Here is a 23,336-nt window from a genome sequence, read left to right as displayed (position 1 = left end):
TTTCCTGCCAGGAGGGCAGATAGGGCACAGTGTGCAGTAGAAGCAGACTTAAGGTCTGACTAGTGAGCAGAGCCACATGACATGGATTTCCCTCATGTGAGTGGACACCCATACAGTGGGTAGTCTGATTCTATGTAAGAGTAAGGAAAACGGATAGAAGGACAGAGTGTTCAACCGGACACAGGTCCTGGGACAGGATGCCTAGCAGTATGTCCCTGAATTTATAACTCAGAGAGGTAACGGGTCAAGATGGAACACAGAAGTGAGATGAAGAGCGTGCTCTGTTCGGGAGTTCCAAGGCGTCAGAAGTAGAGAAGCTAAGTATGGGCGATGTTGGTAAACTAGATCCTTTAAGGGAAAAGAAGTTGCAGAATCGCAGTATTGAGAATAGGGCTCTCACTAACTAGACTGTACGACTGAGCTGGGATGGGGTGAAGGTAGATGAACCAGTGGAAAGAGAGTTCAAGTGAGATAAGAGAAAGGAACTGAGACTGCCAAAATGCTTTGTATTGTGAAGGAAATGTCCTGTAAAGTGTAACTGGGGTTTTAATTTTTATTTCAGAAATCAATAGTGCACATGAAAAAAAACTTCAAATCAACTTTGTAATAAATCTTATCAGACAAATCTTTTTCTTTCTCTGCCAGAATTGATCAGTCATTATCAACATTCCCAATTCTGAGGTAAAATCTGTATTCAGTGAAGACTTCCCCATTACTGAGATAGGAGAGGGCAGCTGTTACTGATAAGATTCTGTGATGACGGTAGGAAGCAGAAGATAGAGACAGTAGAAGGAGCTAGAGGCAGTGGAAGGAGTTAGACGCAGAGGGAGGAGCTCAAGGCAAAACTTCTCCCACAACTATCTATATAGAATCTCATCAATAACAACTTCCATCTCCTATCTCAGTAATGGAAAAGGCTTCACTGAATTTGACTGATCAATTCTGGCAAAGAATGAAGCAAATTTGTCTGATAAGATATATTACAAAGTTGCTTATTTTAATGTGTATTATAGATTTATGAAATAAAAATGAAAACAAAGAGTTATGCTTTAAGCTGTATATCCGCTATACCCTGTGCATAATCCTCACCAAGGTACCGATTAGTAAAAGGTTTATTTTTGAGTGCCAGCTGAAGTCACTGGTATCATAGGGCCTGCAAGGGCATAGCACCCCTCTATACTTAGTCCACACACCCAACCAGGAACCCCACCTTCATGTAACGTTCCAGGGCTTAAGAGATGAGTACCTCGTCCAAAGCTACCGCCCCATGGTATGCTACATCACCATGAGCGTAACTAAAATGGCTGCAGTGGTTGTTGTTGCACCTAGTCCTTGGAATTTGAAGGCCCCAAAAGGTCTCTGTGTCCTATATAGTAGGTCAATATTACTAAAATCCTGTCATAGCAGGGACCTTGTTGGATATTTTGTATTGAGGCCCGCAGGCTTCAAGTTCGTGCCATGTGACATCATGTTGATAACATTGTAGCCAATCACTAACCTCACCGGCATGTGCCAACTACATTGGCTGCTGAGCTATCATAACGCGACTGCTGCAGCTGTAGGTCAGTGTGCTGCTGACGTCATCGTACAGCACAAAGATTGTGGGAAGCAGTGTGTACTGGTTATTTATCCAGAAGAAGTCAAAGATGAACTGTTTTTAAAGATTGATGTTACTTTCCAGGGGATACTATGTAAGGCCTCCGACACACATCCGTGCTGCCGGTACGTGTTTGCCATTTTTTGCACGTAAAGGCGGCACGGAGACACGTTCAGCAATGCTACCCTATTGTAGCAGGCACACACATGTAAAACCACACGGAACGTGTGTCCGTGTGTGTTTGTAAATGTGTGCGTTTTTCTACACGTTGATATGTCCACGTTTTCTCCGGCAGCATGGGTGTCACACGGCCCGCACCCGTACCACACGGATGTAGTGTGGATGCAGTCCCGTGTGACACGCACCGGAGAAAACACACGTGTCAGTGAAAAAAACCCAAAACATTTACTCACCTTCTCCAGCCCTCCTGTCTCTGCTGCTGCTGCCACTTGTTGCCGACCGCCGCTCATTATGCTCATTTAATATTCACTTCACTGCGGCCGGCAGCAGCAGCAGCGAGAGACGGCAGGGCTGGAGACCGAAGATCAGCACCATGGATAGCAGTGCGGACCACGTGAGTAGGCAAATTACCGGTTCTACGTGTGCTATCGCGGATAGCACACGTAGAACACATGTGGACCGCACGTACCCGAGACACGTACTTACCACATGCAACACGCATGGTAAATACGTGTCTCGCGGCACATGCGTGTTTTTAACGGAAGTGTGTTTCAGGCCTAACAATAGTGGATATTATGGAGCTATAGAGGACATCCAGATATGGGAGATATTATGGAGCTATAGGAGACATTGTGGGGGACATGAAAAAATGGGGGACATTATGAGGCAATTTGGTACATTATGGATCAGAAAGGGACATTATGGGGCAATTAGGGGGATTGTGAAAGAGGGCAAAGTGCAGCATAGGGTGAGGGGGACTTCATGCAAAGTCAGTTTGAGGGGACATTATGGAAAGAGACAATTTGAGGGAACATTATGGAGAGGGTCAGTGTGTGATGCAGACGTTATGGAGGGGGGCAATGTGTGGGAACATTACAGAGAGGGGCACTCTGGGGGAACATTACAGAGGTGGGCAATGTGAGGTGATATGGAGAGGGGCAGTGTAGGAGGACATTACAGAGAGGGGCAATGTGGGCTAGAATTTACAGATAGGCAATGTGTGGGGGGCATTACGTAGAGGGGCAATGTAAGGGGGATATAATGGAGAGGGGCATTGGGGGAGATATTTTGTACAGGAAGCCCAGTGAGAAGCAATTATATATACACAGAGGTGCAGCATGGGAGATATATATATTTATGGGGCGGTATAATGATATTTGTTTTATAAGGGCACCATGTTGGGAAGTGCTACTGAAGGCAGTGAGTAACTTGCATGCATTTTTTTTCTTTCTCACCCATGTCCTTATTGTTTGTAATGCAACAAAGGTGAGATTGTATAGCCTGCTTCACAAGTGCGTAGTATTGGCGTTGCAAATCCTGACATCAGTATAAGTCTTATGACCCAAGCAAATAGCATCATGGTTTCCTAAGATTCCTAAGTTTAAGCAATTAGACCGGCAGTTTGGAAGAGATTTGCAGATACTATGTGAGTGCAAAGATGCCCCCAAATTACATCTGTGTATATGTGGTCTGTAAATCCAGCTTGAGCGTGTTCAAAATCCGAAAATTCTTCCAATATACAGTGAGTACATGTTCCACCAACAAATCCAAAGTGAGACTGAAAATATTTTCCTTTTTCTACCTGCCTAGGGTAGTCACATTGTTACCTATATTTATTCTTGTTTTAACTTCTGACTGTTGGGAATCATCAAAGTCACTGTTTCCAAACTTGTGTTCCATGACAGATGGGACATGACTGTGAGAATGTGACAGACCTTCCTGTTATTCGACAAGCGAGTTGTGCTTTCTTCCATGCAGTTTCAGAATGTTACAGTCCCAATTAGCAGTCTGTGTATCAGTCAGATGGGCTCTCAGATGGGGATGGTATGCCCAACCAAGCAAAACTTTCAGAAATTGATTAGAAAGGAAAATCCTGTTGCTCTATATCCTCCAAAACATATGTTAAATTAGGAGATTCAAAATCAGAAGGCAAAAACCATGCAGTAAAGCTATATATCTGCTCATGGGAGAAGTTGTGTTCTCCAAGCTAGTATACCACCTTCTGCAATTTATAGAAATATTAGCAGCAGTGGCATAGAGTGTATACTCATTTTTATGGGAACTCAACATTTTGCCCCCTCCCCTACACACACTGGCAAATAAAGTAGGACTCCTAAACACTGAGGTGCTTGCTCTTTGAATGCTCCCTGGTACAGGATAAGTCCTCAGTCAGATGTCCATGTTGCACGTATGTGTTGTATCTCTTTTTTCACAGATACCACATGTAGCTATTATAATTTATGGCGCTATTCACCTGCCTGTGTTTTTTCACAAAGCGTATGTTGCTCAAATGCAATTTAAAAATTTAATTCTTTATTATTAAGGAAAAAAAAATACAAACCTAGAGGCCCTGTGTGAAAAAGTGATGCCCCCCCCCTTCAAACATAAATTAACTGTGGTTTGTGAGTTCAATTTCCCTAGCCACTCCCAGGCCTGATTACTGTTAGACCTGTTCTCAATCAAGAAATCACTTAAATAGGACCTGCCTGATACTGTGAAGTAGACCAAAAGATCCTCAAAAGCTAGACATCATGCCGCATTCCAAAGAAATTCAGGAATAAATGAGATACAAAGTAATTGAGATCTATAAGTCTGGAAGAAGATGTAAAGCCATTTCTAAAGCTTTGGGATTCCAGAGAACCACAGTGAGAGCCATTATCCACACATGGCGAAAACATGGAACAGTGATGAACCTTCCCAGGAGTGACCAGCAGACTAAAATTACTGCAAGAGTGCAGCGACGACTCTTCAAAGGGGTTATAAAATACCCCACAAAAACATCCAAAGAACTTCAGAACTCACTTGCCTCAGTTGAGGTCATTGTTCATGTAAGGAATAGGATAGTCCTGGGAGTGGACCCACTGGACTGTGCACCTTACTCCCCTGCGACGCCGCCTCGAGCGAACCCCTATACAGGGACTGTCGTGCATAACCACAGAGGGCCTAGATGCACGGAAGCCAGGATCAGCAAGAGTCATTGGATGCAGGATCTGATCTGGACCAGGTACAGGTTAACAGGATCAGGCAGAAGTCCAGAACTGAGACTGGTGCAGGTCACAGGAGTTAGGCTGAAGTGCAGGAGCAGAGGTTGGTGCAGGTTAACTTGATCAGGCTGAAGTCCAGAACTGGAGACTTGTGCAGGTTACTGGGATCAGGCTGGAGTGTGTACTCAGGATGTGTAAGCAGAGACAGAGTTACACCAAGCACAGGCATAGAGGGACCTGAACAACTAGTACAAGAGACAAGCTACAGGGACACGTTGAACAAGCACTGGCCATGGGGAGTAGCAAGTCTTAAGTACCGAAGGTTACTTATTAGTGATATTCCGGACAACTGTGATGGCCCTTTATGTCTAGGTGAGTGCACACGCGCGCCCCCTAGTGTGCATGTGTGAGGGCCGCAACCCGGAGGTCAGAGCCGAGACCACAGGAGGAGAGGCAGGATGCTGGAGCGCAGGTGGCTACAGTGAGTGAGCGGCGCGGAGCCGGGGCCGACGAGGAAAAGGTCTGGACGGTATAACAGGAGAGCTTGCTAGGCGGGGAGCGGGGTACCCAGGGGTTGGAGCGACGGGTGGTGAGTGGCGCGGTCGGACCGGAAGCGTGACAGTTCATGGCTCCACCAGAAGAAAGAGACTGGGCAAAAATGTCCTGCATGCCAGGGTTCCAAGACTAAAACCACTGCTGAACAAAAAGAACATAAAAGTTTGTCTCAGTTTTGCCAGAAAACATTTTGATGATCCCCAAGACTTTTGTAAGAATACTTTGTGTACTGACGAGATGAAACTTGAAATTTTTGGAAGGTTTATGTCACATTTCATCTGACGTAGAAGTAACAGCATTTTAGAAAAGGAAGATCATATAAACAGTAAAATATGGTGGTGGTAGTGTGATGGTCTGGGGCTGTTTCGTTGCTTCAGGACCTGGAAGACTTGCTGTGGTAAATGGAACAATGAATTCTGCTGTCTGCCAAAAAATCCTGCAGGAGAATGAGTCGCCCCAGCCACTGCGGTCGTTTAAAGGACACCGCTCCACCTCCAGGGACGCCGCAGGGACTTCTCTTTGGGATCTTCTCTGGCGACAGGTATGTCAGGTTATGTACATCTGAGTCGTGACGCCACTCTTGGTTTGCGGTCGGGGTTATGGGTGACCGCCACTGCAGTTTTAACGAGCGTCTGGGGCTGATGGGATCTGCAGTCGGATGGTGTGGCCTCCCGAGAGTGAGGCTGGCCCCAGGGACTCGGGTGTATGTGTATAGAACAACAGGTTGCAGAATAACTCAGTCTCAGTCCAAAGTGTCTTGCAACTGGTTTTTACTCATTTTCAAATGCTTCAAGTAGCACCCGGGCGATGCTGAGATACACCAAAAGAGAACCAGGTATCCTTCAAGCTGGTATAAGGGTGACCGTTAGCTCGCCTTCCTAGCACTTCTTGTTTCGGACAACCCCTGACTTAAAGTACCGTGGGATTCATCCAGGGAAGTTGCAGCTGCCTTTTCTCCCCTTTGTGGCCCGTTTGCTGGCAGCATGGACCAAGGAAGATGGCTCCAGGCTCGATCCTCCTTATGGGCCCCCTCGTTACTGCTGATGCTCGGACTCTGTTTTGGTTGGTGTGGGACTTGTTATCCACCCCACCGGCAGGTTTAGCAGACCACTAAATGGATGTCTGGCTCTAGGGACCTGTTCCCCGTGTATGCCTAGCCACTAGAAGTCTCCGTAGACGACCAGCTGACTTCCTCAGCGTCTTTCTGTCCAACTTCTGGTGACTGTTCTCCCCCACCAACGGCCACTACACGTGCAGGGTCTGACTAGCGTGTCCGCTCTCCTGCGTCTCCACTTCAGACTGGCTACCTTCAGCTCCTTTTCCTGACTTCCGCTGCAACCTAGCTTCCAGCCTCTCTACCGCACCCCTTGATTGGATGTGGAGCCACGCCCCCTCCTGGTTCTGCCCAGGGGTCCCCTCAAGTGTGTGGGAGACCTGGTCACTATGTGTCTGTGCGTACACACCCTCCTCCAGCCTTTTGGATTACCTGTTTGCACTCACCCAGCATGGGTGCAGTACTCAGTGGCGCCTGACCAGGTCAGGGGCGCCACAAATGTCCAGCCATCTGTTTGTGACCTAAAGCTGAAGCGCACTTGGTTGTGCAGCAGGAAAATGATCCAAAACACACCAGCAAGGGTACATCTAAATGGCTTAAGAAAAACAAAATTAAGGGCGGCTTTGCACGTTGCAACATCACACGTGCGATGTCGGTGGGGTCAAATCAAAAGTGACGCACATCCGGCGTAACTTTCGACATCGTTGTGTGTAAATTCTAGATGATACGATGAACGAGTGCAAAAGCGTCGTTATCGTATCATCGCTGCAGGCTCCGACTTTTCCATAATTATGCTGCCGCGACAGGTACGATATTGTTCCGCGTTCCTGCGGCAGCACACATCGCTGTGTATGAAGCCGCAGGAGCGAGGAACATCTCCTTACCTGCTGCCGGCGGCTCTACGGAAAGAAGGAGGTGGGCGGGATGTTTACATCCTGCTCATCTCCGCCCCTCAGCCGCTATTGGCCGCCTGCCGTGTGACGTCGCTATGACGCCGCACGACCCGCCCCCTTAGGAAGGAGGCGGGTCGCTGGCCAGAGCAGCGGTTGCAGGGCAGGTGAGTGCATGTGAAGCTGGCGTAGTGATAATTTTCGCTACGCCAGCTATCACAAGATATCGTACCTGCGACGGGGGCTGGGACTATCTCGTGCGACATCGCAGCATCGGCTTGCGATGTCGCAACGTGCAAAGCCCGCCTAAGACTTTTGAGTGGACTAGACAAAGTCCTGACCTTAATCTAATTCAGATGCTATGCCATGACCTTAAAAAGGCAGTACATGCTTGGAAACCCTCCAATGTGGCTGAATTACAATTCTGCAAAGATGAGTGGTCCAAAATTCCTCAAGAGCGTTGTAAAAGACTCATTGCCAGTTATCGCAAATGCTTGACTGCAGTTGTTACTACTGCATGGCCATCATTAATACTGATGTATGAAACACTTGGCTTAATGAATCGGGCACTTAGTATAAAATTGCCGGTGTTATGCATATATTGCAGTAATGGGGAGTGCGCTACGTTAATAGTGAAGTGAACATGAGGTTGCTTTGATGACTCTGATCTTTACTTAAATGGAATCTGTCAGCAGGTTTTTGCTACCTCATCTGAGAGCAGCATGATGTAGAAGCAGAGACCCTAACTCCAACTATGTATCAGTTAGTTTACTGGATGCTGCGGTTCTGACACAATCAGAGTTTTTACATTTAGTAATGCATCAGAGCTCAGAAAGCTGCCACCCCAGGTTCTCTATAGACATTGTACATTGACGTTGAACTGTTAATCAGAGGAGGGGGTGTGTTAGACTAACAAACAGGAGGCAATGTGGTCCAGCAATGATAATGTCCTGGTGCTAAAACAAACATTGCAAGTAAACACCACAGACCTTAATAAGAGAGGCATCACTGAATTTTATGTGTTGTATTCAGATTACATAGCAAAAACCTGCTGACAGATTCCCTTTAAATACAATACATGGTCAGCTTTGTAGCTATTGTGAAAATAGTTCAGCATAAAAACCACCCAATATCTGATGTAAATTTAATTGATTCTTCATATGTCAATAAAGAGAAAAAAGAATCAGTCGAGCAATTTCTAATTAAAATGGATCTGTCATATTCTTCATTGATTATGTATTATAGAAATACAAGATGTTGGGGTGCTCAGAGCCTTGGGTCCTGCTCACATCACAACTCCTTGTTTCTGTTTAACACATGTATACAGCAAAAAGCTCCTGATGCAAATGTTAAACAGAAGCTGTGATGGCCACGATGGCAGCAGTGTTCTCAACAATACCTACAGGGAAATGCAAAAGTTTGGACACCCCTGGTTAGAATTACTCTTATTATGAACAGTTAAGCAAGTTAAGATAAAATGAACTCCAAAGGGCATAAAGTTAAAGACGACACATTTAATCTGTATTTTAGGCAAAAAAATAAAAAAATTATATATATATATTATATATATATATATATATAAAAACTATATATATAATATATATATATATATATATATATATACATATATATATACATATATAATGCTGTGTATGTATGTGTGTGTGTTTGTATGTATGTATGTATGTATGTATGTCCGCTAAAGGAATCCGCACCGTCACATTTACAATCACGAAATTTTGCACAGACATCCTATGTGATTCAGGAAACATAATAGACTATGTTTGACCGGAAAATGTAACCCTGCGCTTTAGTTACTCTCCAAAAAACCTGCCTCCATTAAAGTGAATGGATCTGCGACCTACAGGTTATTAATAGCAGCTGCGATTGGTTGCTAGAGGAACAAAATAAATGTTAGTATAAGAAGCTTATGTGTAAAATAATAAGATGTCGGTGGGGAGACAGAGAGAGACAGAAAGAGACAAAGACAGACAAGCAGACAGAGAGAGACAGAGAGAGGGAGACAGGGAAAGAGACAGAGAGAAAGACAGACTGTCAAAGACACAGACAGAGGCAGACAGACAAGGAAAGAGACAGGCAGACAGGAAAAATGACAAATAGAGAGACAGACAGAGACAGAAAGGGAAAGAAACAGACAGGGAAAGAGACAGACATACAGGGAAAGAGACAGGGAAAGAGACAGAGACAAGGAAAGAGACAGGGAAAGAGAGAGACAGGGAAAGAGACAAAAACAGGAAAAGAGACAGAGACAGGGAAAAAGACAGAAACAAGGAAAAATACAGGGAAAGAGACAGACAGACGTGAAAAGCGACAGACGGGGAAAAAGACAGACGAGGAAAGAGACAGACGGGGAAAGAGGTAGGCGGGGAAAGAGACAGATGGGGAAAGAGACTGACAGACAGACACAGAGATAGAGAGAGACAGACAAAGAGACTGATACAAAGACAGACATGGATAGAGATTGACACACATGGATTGAGACAGACACAGACACACAGAGACAGACAGGGAAAGAGACACACAGACAGAAAGACAGAGAGACAGACACATAGAGACAGACACACAGACAGACAGACAGACAGAGACAGACACACAGAGACAGACAGAGACAAACAAAGACAGAAAGACAGACAGAATGAGACAGAGAGACAGAGAGACAGAGAGACAGAGAGACAGAGAGACAGAGAGACAGAGAGACAGAGAGACAGAGAGACAGAGAGACAGAGAGACAGAACATAAGCAAGGATGGTTGACCTTAGGGAGATCAACATCCAACACCGCAGAGACACAATCACGTGTTTCTCAACGCAGTGATTCTAGAGCAATGCCCTCTGGGAAATATTCAAAACAAGAAAGCCTGCGGAGACACCATCACATGTTTCTCAATGCTGGCAGAAAACTAGCCAGGTCTTTCACCGGGAAGGAACAACCACGGGAAGGGCAGTCTCCAGTCAAGGAGACCACCTATGCCAAACATGGTATCCATCCACAGACAGCTGTTTCGGGGTATTTGCCCCTCATCAGTGTGGAGTAGGAAACTGGCTAGTGAGGGCATTGCCTAGTAGAAGACTACATAAGCAAGGATGGTTGACCTTAGGGAGATCAACATCCAACACCGCGGAGACACCATCACGTGTTTCTCAACGCAGTGATTCTAGAGCAATGCCCCCTGGGAAATATTCAAAACAAGAAAGCCTGCGGAGACACCATCACATGTTTCTCAACGCTGGCAGAAAACTAGCCAGGTCTTTCACCGGGAAGAAACAACCATGGGAAGGGCAGTCTCCAGTCAAGGAGACCACCTATGCCAAACATGGTATCCATCCACAGACAGCTGTTTTGGGGGCATTGCTCTAGAATCACTGAGTTGAGAAACACGTGATGGTGTCTCCGCGGTGTTGGATGTTGATCTCCCTAAGGTCAACCATCCATGCTTATCTAGTCTTCTACTAGGCAATGCTGCCACTAGCCAGTTTCCTACTCCACACTGATGAGGGGCAAATACCCCGAAACAGCTGTCTGTGGATGGATATGGTTATGCTGTTCCTTTCTGTGTTTTGTCCTGATGAAGAAGTTGGAGATGCCTTTGAAACGTGTTGACCTGTGAAAATAAAGAAAAGGAATTCCCGATATCCCTTGGATCTGTGGTTTTTAGCGCAGCATTTAACCCAATTTCTTTAAAACCATTTCTACTTGTATTGCAACAATATTGCAACCTTGTCTGCCTGAGAGATGGAGGCTGAAGCTGAGAGGAACCTGCTGATGTGTCGGTTATAATCACACACGGATCAGCAGTGAGATCAGGAGAGCATAGAGTGACCATCACAAGTCTCACTGGTAACTCATACTTTCATTTAAAATAAGCTCTGACGGCAGAATCTCATCTAGATCTGTGTCCGGCCAATAGATCTTAACAGCTCATTTACATATAAGAAAAATGTGGATATCTCTGGAATAAGACATCGGATCACGGATATCAAGGTATCATTTTATTCAGCTTCCTATGGCATGCATGTCCATATAGACAACTTAAGAGGGTTGAACCAACTGACAGATTCCTTTTAAAGCGAACCAATCACTGGGATTTTCCTATATAAACTAAAAACAGTGCTATACTGACACTATCGTGTTGATTCTATATATACCTTTTAGTTGTCAGATTGGATGTATAGTTTTTGAAATGAAGAAAGAAAAATTCAGCTCACCCGTATATGTATCCGCTCAGTTCAGATGGGATGCACGATGTCCATCATTTTCTCTTTCCCCTGTTCTCATTTGCATTTTCCTGGGACTACACCCACCTTTTGTCCGCCCTTCATTCTCCATGGTAAGCTTTATATGTTTGGTTCCACTGTGTATTTTTATGTTTATGATTAAGGACGTATCTACATTCCAACTGTCCGAATCGCGTCAAGCCATGATGTTTTCATGGAACCGATGATGTTTTTCTTGGATTTTTAATCGTTGAATAAAGTTTCTACACTTTTATACATTTTTCGTTGGATTTATATTTTTCCTATCCTGGAATTGGTGCTGAGTCCCGTCCTGTCTCCTTGCTATAGTTTTTGAAATACAAGCAAGTAAAGTTATTTAAAATGTACAGCTTTTTGAGTGGCAGCAGCTGCCGAATAGCTAATATGTGGGTCGGGGTTTGTTTTCTATTCTCGCCCCTGTCTGCTGCCTGGCCTCTGTGGATGTTAGACTGTATGAGCTGCATTTCTAACACACCCCTATCACATGAAAGAAATAACTCATACCTGGAAGGAGCCCATACAGTCTAGCATCTACAGAGGCCAGGTAGCAGGCAGGGGTGGGAATAGATAGCAAAACCCAATCCACACATTAGCTATTCTTCAGCTGCTGCCAATCAAAAAACTGTACATTTCTGTAACTTTACTTGCCTGTATTTCAAATACTATACAGTTAGGTCCAGAAATATTTGGACAGTGACACAAGTTTTGTTATTTTAGCTGTTTACAAAAACATGTTCAGAAATACAATTATATATATAATATGGGCTGAAAGTGCACACTCCCAGCTGCAATATGAGAGTTTTCACATCCAAATCGGAGAAAGGGTTTAGGAATCATAGCTCTGTAATGCATAGCCTCCTCTTTTTCAAGGGACCAAAAGTAATTGGACAAGGGACTCTAAGGGCTGCAATTAACTCTGAAGGCATCTCCCTCGTTAACCTGTAATCAATGAAGTAGTTAAAAGGTCTGGGGTTGATTACAGGTGTGTGGTTTTGCATTTGGAAGTTGTTGCTGTGACCAGACAACATGCGGTCTAAGGAACTCTCAATTGAGGTGAAGCAGAACATCCTGAGGCTGAAAAAAAAGAAAAAATCCATCAGAGAGATAGCAGACATGCTTGGAGTAGCAAAATCAACAGTCGGGTACATTCTGAGAAAAAAGGAATTGACTGGTGAGCTTGGGAACTCAAAAAGGCCTGGGCGTCCACGGATGACAACAGTGGTGGATGATCGCCGCATACTTTCTTTGGTGAAGAAGAACCCGTTCACAACATCAACTGAAGAACACTCTCAGTGAAGTAGGTGTATCTGTCTCTAAGTCAACAGTAAAGAGAAGACTCCATGAAAGTAAATACAAAGGGTTCACATCTAGATGCAAACCATTCATCAATTCCAAAAATAGACAGGCCAGAGTTAAATTTGCTGAAAAACACCTCATGAAGCCAGCTCAGTTCTGGAAAAGTATTCTATGGACAGATGAGACAAAGATCAACCTGTACCAGAATGATGGGAAGAAAAAAGTTTGGAGAAGAAAGGGAACGGCACATGATCCAAGGCACACCACATCCTCTGTAAAACATGGTGGAGGCAACGTGATGGCATGGGCATGCATGGCTTTCAATGGCACTGGGTCACTTGTGTTTATTGATGACATAACAGCAGACAAGAGTAGCCGGATGAATTCTGAAGTGTACCGGGATATACTTTCAGCTCAGATTCAGCCAAATTCCGCAAAGTTGATCGGACGGCGCTTCATAGTACAGATGGACAATGACCCCAAGCATACAGCCAAAGCTACCCAGGAGTTCATGAGTGCAAAAAAGTGGAACATTCTGCAATGGCCAAGTCAATCACCAGATCTTAACCCAATTGAGCATGCATTTCACTTGCTCAAATCCAGACTTAAGACGGAAAGACCCACAAACAAGCAAGACCTGAAGGCTGCGGCTGTAAAGGCCTGGCAAAGCATTAAGAAGGAGGAAACCCAGCGTTTGGTGATGTCCATGGGTTCCAGAATTAAGGCAGTGATTGCCTCCAAAGGATTCGCAACAAAATATTGAAAATAAAAATATTTTGTTTGAGTTTGGTTTATTTGTCCAATTACTTTTGACCTCCTAAAATGTGGAGTGTTTGTAAAGAAATGTGACAATTCCTACAATTTCTATCAGATATTTTTGTTCAAACCTTCAAATTAAACGTTACAATCTGCACTTGAATTCTGTTGTAGAGATTTCATTTCAAATCCAATGTGGTGGCATGCAGAGCCCAACTCGCGAAAATTGTGTCACTGTCCAAATATTTCTGGACCTAACTGTACATCCAATCTGACAACAAAAGGTATGTATAGAATCAGCATGATGGCGCCAGTACAGCACTGGCTTTAATGTATATAGGAAAATCCTGGTGATTGGTGCACTTTAAGTAAAAACATATCTCCTCTACCTGCCACACTGAAGGGTAACCTGAAAGTGACAGAGTATTTATGTACGGTGACAAATCTCTGTCATGAAGAATGAAACAGAATCACCAAAGCATTGTGTTTGCACCGTGTAAGGATCCAGAAGTCTGCAGTCGCATAGAGTGACTGCAAATTTTAAATGGAAGAGTGGACAACCCCTATAAGCTCCTCTGTGTAGACCTTCTCAACCTGAAACATTGCCTGTGTGAACATCGATGAACAAAACGTCATTGCTTTAGTTACTGTCGTGCTGTCTCTTCTGCCTATTAGTGATGCTATCGTATTTATATATGCAAAGCAGTCATGAATATTCATATGCCTGGGTTAATGCTGGTAAATTTACCCTGTGGTTATGTAAGAATAGGCAGCTTCACTACACGTTCAGCTTAGAAATGTGAAAATAAAATGGGAAAGAGCAGAGACCCTACAGACACCAGTTCTCAGACTCGGTCAGCTCATTTAAATATTCAGTGTAGAATTTCTGAGGCTCGTGATCTGGCGCCTTATTATGCTAATAGGAATACGACAGGCTCTCTTTAATTGCTATACTGCCATTAGTACTTGGAAAGAAACAAGGGTGTCACGTTATCATGTCAGTTTTGTATATGGGAAAAAATATACTTACCAAGAGAGAAAAAAGAAGAGAGACCTGTCCAGGTGATAAAATCTGTGTATGAGAATGCAAAGGAAGTTTAATGGAGAACAAAGGTGTCATTTATGACCCAAAGTATGAAATATGAGTGAAATTGTCAATTTCAAGATATCAAGATATTGATGTTTAAATTTACTAAACCAATAAATTATTGGTTTAGTAAATTTTAGAACAAAATGGGAATCACTTTTTTTCCCCTCATATCCTGCATTAGAATATCAGACATCATATCTATGTCAACTGCATAGCGGTACTGCCATTGCTGTATTTCTTAGGCTAGGGTCAGATGGTATATTTGCTCATCTGAGAGAATCCTGCCTAAGGCCTGTGCCACACTCACGTGGAAATCAGACACGTATTTTCACTGCGTGTTGCGTGTGGTAAGTACGTGTCTTCGGTACGTGCGGTCCACGTGTGTTCTCCGTGTGCTATCCACGATAACACACGGAGAACTGGTAATTTGCATACTCAAGTGGTCCGCGCTGCTGTCCAGGGTTCTGATCTTCGGCTCCAGCCCCGCCCACTCCCCGCTGATGCTGCTTCCAGCCGAGCGGAGGGGCGGAGATTAGCGCCCGTGACAGCATGCCCACCTCCATAACACGCTCATAATGAGCGGTGGCCGGCAGCAACTGTTTGCAGCGGAAGATTCTGCAGGGCTGGTGGAGGTGAGTATGTGTTGTTTTTATTATAAAATAATGACACGTGTTTCTCCGTCGCGTGTCACATGGGACCACATCCACACTACATCCGTGTGGTACGGGTGCGGGCCGTGGGACACCCGTGCTGCTGGAAAACACACGGACACCCGTAAGTACGGAATGGACACATGTTCCGTTCCAAAATACTTCCGTGTGTCCAAACCATTATGAAATCATATGTCCACGTGTGTATGTGCCTCCGGTACGTGAAAAAACTGAAAAACACGTACCGGAGGCATGAACGTGTGACAGAGGCCTAAAGGGAACCTGTCACCAGATTTGGGGTCTATAAGCTGTGGCCACCACCACTGGGCTCTTATATACAGCATTCTAACATGCTGTATATAAGAGCCCATGTTGCAGTGTAGCACATAAAAAACACTTTATAATACTCACTTGTACTTTTATGTACAAAATATTGAGCTTCCAAGCAGAATGGGCGTCACTTCTTTTCACTGGTTCGCGGCTTTGGAAACCTGAAATGGTTAAAAGAAGCTCAAGAAGTTGAACCTATATGCAGCAAATAGTTTTTACACTGCAACAATGGATATGTTATTGAGCCCGGCTGATTGCTACATGATGCTATTTTACTAAACCCATATTGTCATGGGTCAGAAAACTGCAGATTAGATTTAAGTTTACAATAAATTATCCAGAGATGGTTGTGCTGTTATCTACTATATTTTTTATTCTAATTTCGAAATTAACCCTTTGTAAAATTAAGGATCAGTTAATGAATGTCCTGGGGGTTAAAATACAGTATATGATATTATAGTTTGCATTACAGGAATAAAGTAGAAGTTTATCTCACTCTAATTATTACCAATCACCACTGACCTGCTTTTGTGGATACTCAGAATTTACATAGTAGCACATGATTAGTACATAAATGACACAAGCATTCATCATAACCATAAATGCCAGTCTGATTGCCACATGCCAGCACTGTAGAACGCTGCTGATAGTCATTCTGGTCTCAGCACAATCTATGCCTGTGTAAAGCCTGCTTTACACCTTACGATATCACATACGATATCGTATGCGATCATACCCGCCCCCATTGTATGTGCGGCACGTTCAATTTGTTGACCGTGTCGCACAATCGATTAAAAGCTGTCACACATACTTACCTTCCTAACGACCTCGCTGTGGGCGGCGAACATGCACTTCCTGGAGTGGGAGGGACGTTCGGCGTCACATCAACGTCACATGGCAGCCGGCCAATAGATGCGGAGGGGTGGAGATGAGCGGGATGTAAACATTCCGCCCACCTCCTTCCTTCCACATTGCCGGCGGGACGCAGGTAATATCTGTTCATCGTTCCCGGGGTGTCACACACTGCGATGTGTGCTGCCTTGGGAACATTGAACAACCCAACGTTCAATCGCAGTCGCACGTAGCTGTCACATGCTACAACACCACTAACGATGCCGGATGTGCGTCACTTACGACGTGACTCCGCCGACACATCGTTAGATATGTTGTAGCGTGTAAAGCGGGCTTAAGACATCAATAATTGCTTTCCAGTATTAAAAAAAAGTATATCTGCCTAAACTAGGTCTTGTTATAGCAGTGATACATTCTGATTTCATAATTTAAATCACATAGGCACACATACTGTATGTGAAATAGGAAGCTGATAACTTTGGTTTTCTAGAGCGTACAAGGAAACCCGAATATTATAAAGAAACCCTCAAAAGCATACAGGCAGAATACACTCCAGTAGATGTTGTCCGTGGTCAGGTTACATGATCCTGCAAGAATACCGTGCTAATCAATGAACCTCCCCAAAAATTCTTGGTGATACATAGACCCTTCTATATATAGTATACTGTAAACTGTTAATGAGCCAATGTCATGAGATCACAAATGCTCTACCATCACATTTGCCTTCCTACTACTTTAAAGAGGTGTTAACTAGAAATGTAATTCTCCAGAGTAGACATATTGCTCTATTATGTCTAATGAACCATCTGTTACGACATGAAATATAGGAACCTGTAGAGTCATTGTGTGCTTGGAATACTTGAGTATGGAGAGATTATAATGTCCTGTCATAGTTGTCATTGTAAATGTGGTGCATCTAACGGTGATAGCTGGAAGTATTTATTATAAAGGTATAACTTTAGTGAAAGCAAAATACTTAAAGGGAACCAATCACCAGGATTTTCATAATATGCCTAAAGCCAGTGCTATACTGGCACTATCAGCCTGATTCTATACATACCTGTAGTGGTCAGCTCAGATGTATAGGGTTTTGAAATCCAAGAAAGTAAAGTTTATAAAATTAGCAGCTTCTTGAGTGACAGCAGCTGAGGATCAGATAGCTGGGGTGGGTATTTATACTTATCCCCTCCCCTGTTAGAATTAGCATAAGTATTATACCATCGATTCACTTTTTCACTTGCAGGATCTGTGTGAGGTCACACCCATGTGACCAGAAGGGGCGGGGCCTCAGCCAACAGAAAAATGTTGCTTCATAATATCAGCTTTATCTGATCCTCAGCTGCTGTCACTCAAGATGCTTCTTGGATTTCAAAACCTAAACATCCGAGCTGACCACTACAGGTATGTATAGAATCAGCCTGATAGTGCCAGTATAGCACTGGCTTTAGGTAATATACGAAAATCCTGGTGATTGGTTCCCTTTAAAGAGCTTGTCCATTAATATAGGTCATAAATGTCTGATCGTCCAGGGTTTGACTCCCGGCACCCCTGCTGATCACCTGTTCTCTGTGCTGGCGACGGCAACAAATGCACAGTTCTGGAGCTGCTCCATCTTCTGATAGTGACCGTGCCCGGGTACTGCACATCTGCCTCCCATTCAAATGAACCATGGCCACTATCAGAAGATGGAGTAATTCCAGAACTGAGCATTTCTGGCTGTCTGCTGCCACCGTCGCGAGCAGCTGATCAGTGGGGTGTGGGGTGTAGAACTCTGGCCGATCAGGCATTAATGACCTATCCTAAGGATAGGACATCATTGTAAAAGTAGTGGACAACCTATTTAAGTCTCCAGTGTAAGATTGATTTAGTACTGGGGTATTCTGGCTCCCCTCACTATTACACTAGGTGAGTGGGGCTACTGATTTTTGCCTGATCACGACTATGAACAGCAGGTTTTGTGCATGACCCCGCTCAACAAAAAGATATAAGAGAATACCTTTAAATATTAAAACGTAAAGAATGATTGTAAATCACATGCAAAGAAACCACCAGTGAAAGGATAGCCAGGTGACAGATAGTAATGTGGTGTTTGGCAATAGAAGGTCACAGCGTCTGGCTGTGCAAACTGCTCCCTGACCTTCTATCATTTCTGCTTGATGTAGTTGGTATCCCAGGTAACTCCTCTGGTTTGTTTTCATGCCTCTCCCTTTAGGACCCTGCAGAGTTCCTGACCCTTTCAGCTGTACATTGCTATTGTTGTATCCTGAAGAAGGAGCATGCTAGCTCCAAAACGCGTAGCACTATTACCAATAAAATCTGCTGATCATACTGATAACTCTCTTGAGTTTGTGCGACAACCTCCTTCTTCTACTTCATTAATCAACAAGTAAAATAAAAGAATTTGGTTTACACTGAGTGTAACAATGAAATAGTATAAAACACAAGAACCACAATGTTCCTTTACGTGTTGATCAATTAATAGTAATTTTCTTAATTTTCTTTTCTACTATCCGGTATGTGTGAATATGCTCGGAGTTTTTCCCGTTCGCCTTCTATACAATGTCACAGCAGCATCACACCCCTGAGTGTACAGAAATTAATCAGTCCTTGAAATGTTTGCCAGAATGTGTTTAATTGATAGCAAACTGAGACCCAAAACATCATTTTATTTCCGCTTTTTTTTTCCAGTCTCATTTGACTGAGAGGTAATAGTGAGAACTTCTGAATTCCAATGAGTAACACATATTGATGCTTATGTCTAATTTAATCATTGTCAAGGGAAAGGCCTGTTCTGTTACCAGCCGTAATACAGCACTTCAAGGTGATAAATCCAATCTGCCGAATGATATTCTGTTGGCATTTCTATAATATTAATTAGATCACCTTGTCAAGTAATGTGAAATTTCCCCAACATTGATTAGAAATTCTCCACAGATAGGCAAAGGCCTCTGCATTGCCTCCTGTCTCTTTTCTCATTTATGACTGGCAGCTGAGGTCAAGACGAAGACATCAACCCCTTAAATTTCTGAAAGGCTAGGTCACTGGACCCCATAACAAATGCAGAGTGGGCGGACTATTGCTTGAAGATATCTTATTAAATTGGACAAAAGCTGTCTCCCTCACAACAGTGTCTCCGAATGCCCTCTGCCTGACTGCAGAATGCACCAGTGTGACGGAAAGCCATTTGCATTACCCTGCAGTCATTTTATATGCGGAGGTAATGAAGTTGTCAGAGGAGCCCAGAGTGTGGCAGAGCCTGATATTCAAATAGCGCCATGGCTTCTGTTTTTCCTAATGCTTCCTCCCCACCCCCTCCTATTTTCACACGCCAGCTGATGGGCACTTTGCATTCGCAAAGAGTTTATTTCCAAGTCTCTTGATGTATGCCTCTCACAGAATTAGTGCTACAAAGAAAATTCGACAAGAATAGAGGGTATTATGAGCTTTTTTTTTCCATAGAAATTAAATACATTTTCATTTCAGAACCCAGATGCACATTAGATAAGGTAATTAGTAGGGATGATCGAATACCTCATATATTCGGCTTCGCGAATATCCGATGAATAGGTCGCCGCTATGCGAATATTCGATGCGCAATGTAAGTCAATGGGTAGCCCAAATAGTTCCGAATAGTTGTTATTTGAGTTTCCCATAGACTTACATTGCACATCGAATATTCGCGAATAGTTGAATAGCGGCGATCTATTTGGAAAATATTCGCGAAGCCGATTATTTAAGGTATTCGATCATCCCTAGTAATTAGTATTTAAGGGAACCTGTCAGTCGATTCCTGTTGCCCAAACCATGGGCGCCAAGAATTAGAACCTTCCTGTACAATTGCAGCCAGGTATGTTTTTCTCTGTAAGTTCCGATGTTTCAAAAGCAACATAGTTTGAAGACCCGGTGGAGCACCAAAGGAATAGGCAAGACTAGTCCAGTGCCACCCCCACCCAGCTTCTTGAATTGATTGACAGGTCTCTTCCATCAGGAGATGTGCATCAGGAGAGACCTGTCAATCAAGTAGAGTGGAGACTATAGATGTCTCTCAACCGGCTCTTCAAACTTCAAAATATACCTGAATTCAATCATGCCTGTGGTTTGGGCAGCATGAATCAAGTAACAGGAAGGAACACAATAAATACTTTACATCTCTACATGACGAAAAGGGGAATTAATATTTCCAAGATACTATCCCAATATGTAGTAGGTGTAATAATAATAATAATAATAATAATAATAATATTAGCAAATACCTCCAATAAGAAATGTTTTATTATTCTCCTGATATAGCCATGTCTCTTACCTCACGTGCAGAGCATTGTTGCTTAGGTATCCATGGGTTGCGACCACAAAAAACTGAGTAAGGCTCTGTGCGCACTGGGAAGTGGAATTTTCTTGAGAAAATTCCGCATGCCCTCAAAGATTACCGCACCCGCGGTAAAAAACCGCGGGAAACCGCACCCGAAAACCGCATGTGGTTTGCCGCGGTTTGCTGCGGTTTTACCGCGGTATTATTCGCGGTATTGCCGCGGTTTTGCCGCGTGCGGGTTGGGATGTGCTTTATTGCATTCAATGCAATAAAGCACATTGAAGAAAAAAAAAAAAAAAAGTCATTTAATTCTGAGAGTAGATAGACAGAAGAATAGATAGAGGGATAGATAGACAGACAGACAGAGGGATAGATAGAGGACAGATCGCTGCATTTTAGTGAGTTCACATTACCGGCCGTGGGAAATGACCGGTAATTACCTCTGCTGTCTGCTGCTTTCATTCAGCCTGTGTCTGTGACAGTCGCGGCTGGATGGAAGCAGCGCAGGACGTCGGACCTGGATTACGCCGGAGCTTTGTTTGGGGGGGTTAATAAAATGGTGAACGAGGCTTGTTTGTTTTATTTAAAATAAAGGATTTTTCGGTGTCTGTGTTTTATTCACTTTACTTACGGGTTGATCATGTCAGCTGTCTCATAGACGCTGCCATGATCAAGCCTGGGGTTAATGGCGGTGATCCGCCGCCATTAACCCCTTGTATTACCTTGCCACCACTGCTACACGGTGGCAAGAAGAGCCGAGGACACGCCGGCATTGCCGCATAATGCATGCGACAGTGCCGGGGCAGCTGCGGCTGATATTCTCGGCTGCCGGAGGGGGAGTGAGGCGGGGGACATTAACCCTGCCCCTCTCCCTCCCCAGCCTGAGAATACCGGGCCGCCGCTGTGTGCTTACCTCGGCTGGAAGGTAAATATGCAGCGGAGCCCACGTTCTTTTTTTTCTATATTTCCGTTTTCTTTCTATGTGTGTTCTGTGTCTGTGTCTGATCTGTGTCTGTGATGTCTGTGTCTGATCTGTGTGTGTGTTTACTCTCTGCACGGCTTCCTCTTCTTGTAATGACATCACTTCCCTGCAAAACCGCAGACAAGCGATGCACATTACCGGAGGTAAACCGCGAAATACCGCAGGGAATAACGCAGGAAAACGCAGTGAACCGCACAGAATTTGCTGCCTGCGTTATTCCCTGCGGGATTTCATGATTAACATTGAGTCAACGGAGTGAAATCCCGCAGCGATGTGCGGAAAAGAAGTGACATGCACTTGTTTTTTCTGCGGGAATCCCGCAGCAAAACATGCAGCTGTCAAATTCCGCCCAGTGCGCACAGGATTTTTTTTCTCCATAGGTTTTGCTGGTGATTCACTGCAGAGATGTTATGAACATTTTCTGCAGCGAAACATGCAGCAAATCCGCGGAAAATCCGCGGCAAAATCCGGTAAGTGCGCACATAGCCTAACTGTCACTATATGAGTGGACATAACTATGGATCCCTAAGCTGCAATGCCCTGCACATGAGGTAAGAGACATGGCTATATCAGGAGAACTATACTACATTTATAATTGGAGGTATTTGCTATTATTATTATTATTATTATTATTATTATCATCCTTACACTACTATATATGGGCTCCCTACTGTTCAGTTATTCTAAGCTTTAATGGTGTCTGGATGTAGACAGTGAATGGCGCTAAACAGTACAGCTATGTTCACTGTGTAATGATGATCATTTCCAGGTACAGCAAATCAGCTCTTATTCACTTCAATACGATCTTAGTATATTGACTACCTATCCAATAGATAAGTGACCAATATCAGATCAATGGAGGACTGACACCTTTCGACTCAAGATCAACTGTTCTCACTGCCAACAGTGGCCAAATGTGAGCATCAATGGAGCCGAGTAGCACAGCTTTGTTCATTCTTTAGTGGCCGGTGCTGGGTACTGCAGATCATTCCCTGCTCACTGCAATTCAATCTGATATTGATGACCTAATCTAAACAGCTTTTTGTTACCCAATCAGATAGCAGTATGATGTAAGGGCAAAGACCCTGATTTCAGCAATGCGTCACTTACTTTACTGGGTGCTCTGAATGGCTCTGTATAACCCGCCACCACTGATTGACAATTTTCTGTATACACTGTGCATAAGCACTGTGCATAAGCAAAAATCTGCCAATCAATGGTGGGGGTGGGGTTGGATTACGCGGCAGCAGATTTACTAGTCCTCTAGTGATAATCTCCTGCTGATAAAACAGTGATTTTATAAAGAAAACATTAAGAAGTGCATAAGTGATACATTGCTGGAATCAGATTCTTTGCCCCTACATCTTGTGGCTCTCAGATTAGGTGCCAAAAAACAGTGACAGATTCCATTTAAGCCTAAAAACCCCCATTAATAAGTCTTCTAGGCTTAAAGGGAACCTGTCATCAGAAATTTAGCTTTAAACCAAAAAGATTCCCCCTCTGCAGCTCGTGGGCTGCATTCTAGCAAGGTTCCTGT

This window comes from Anomaloglossus baeobatrachus, chromosome 6, assembly GCF_048569485.1.
Source record: "Anomaloglossus baeobatrachus isolate aAnoBae1 chromosome 6, aAnoBae1.hap1, whole genome shotgun sequence".
NCBI lineage: Eukaryota > Metazoa > Chordata > Amphibia > Anura > Aromobatidae > Anomaloglossus > Anomaloglossus baeobatrachus.
This window is presented reverse-complemented; position numbering follows the sequence as displayed.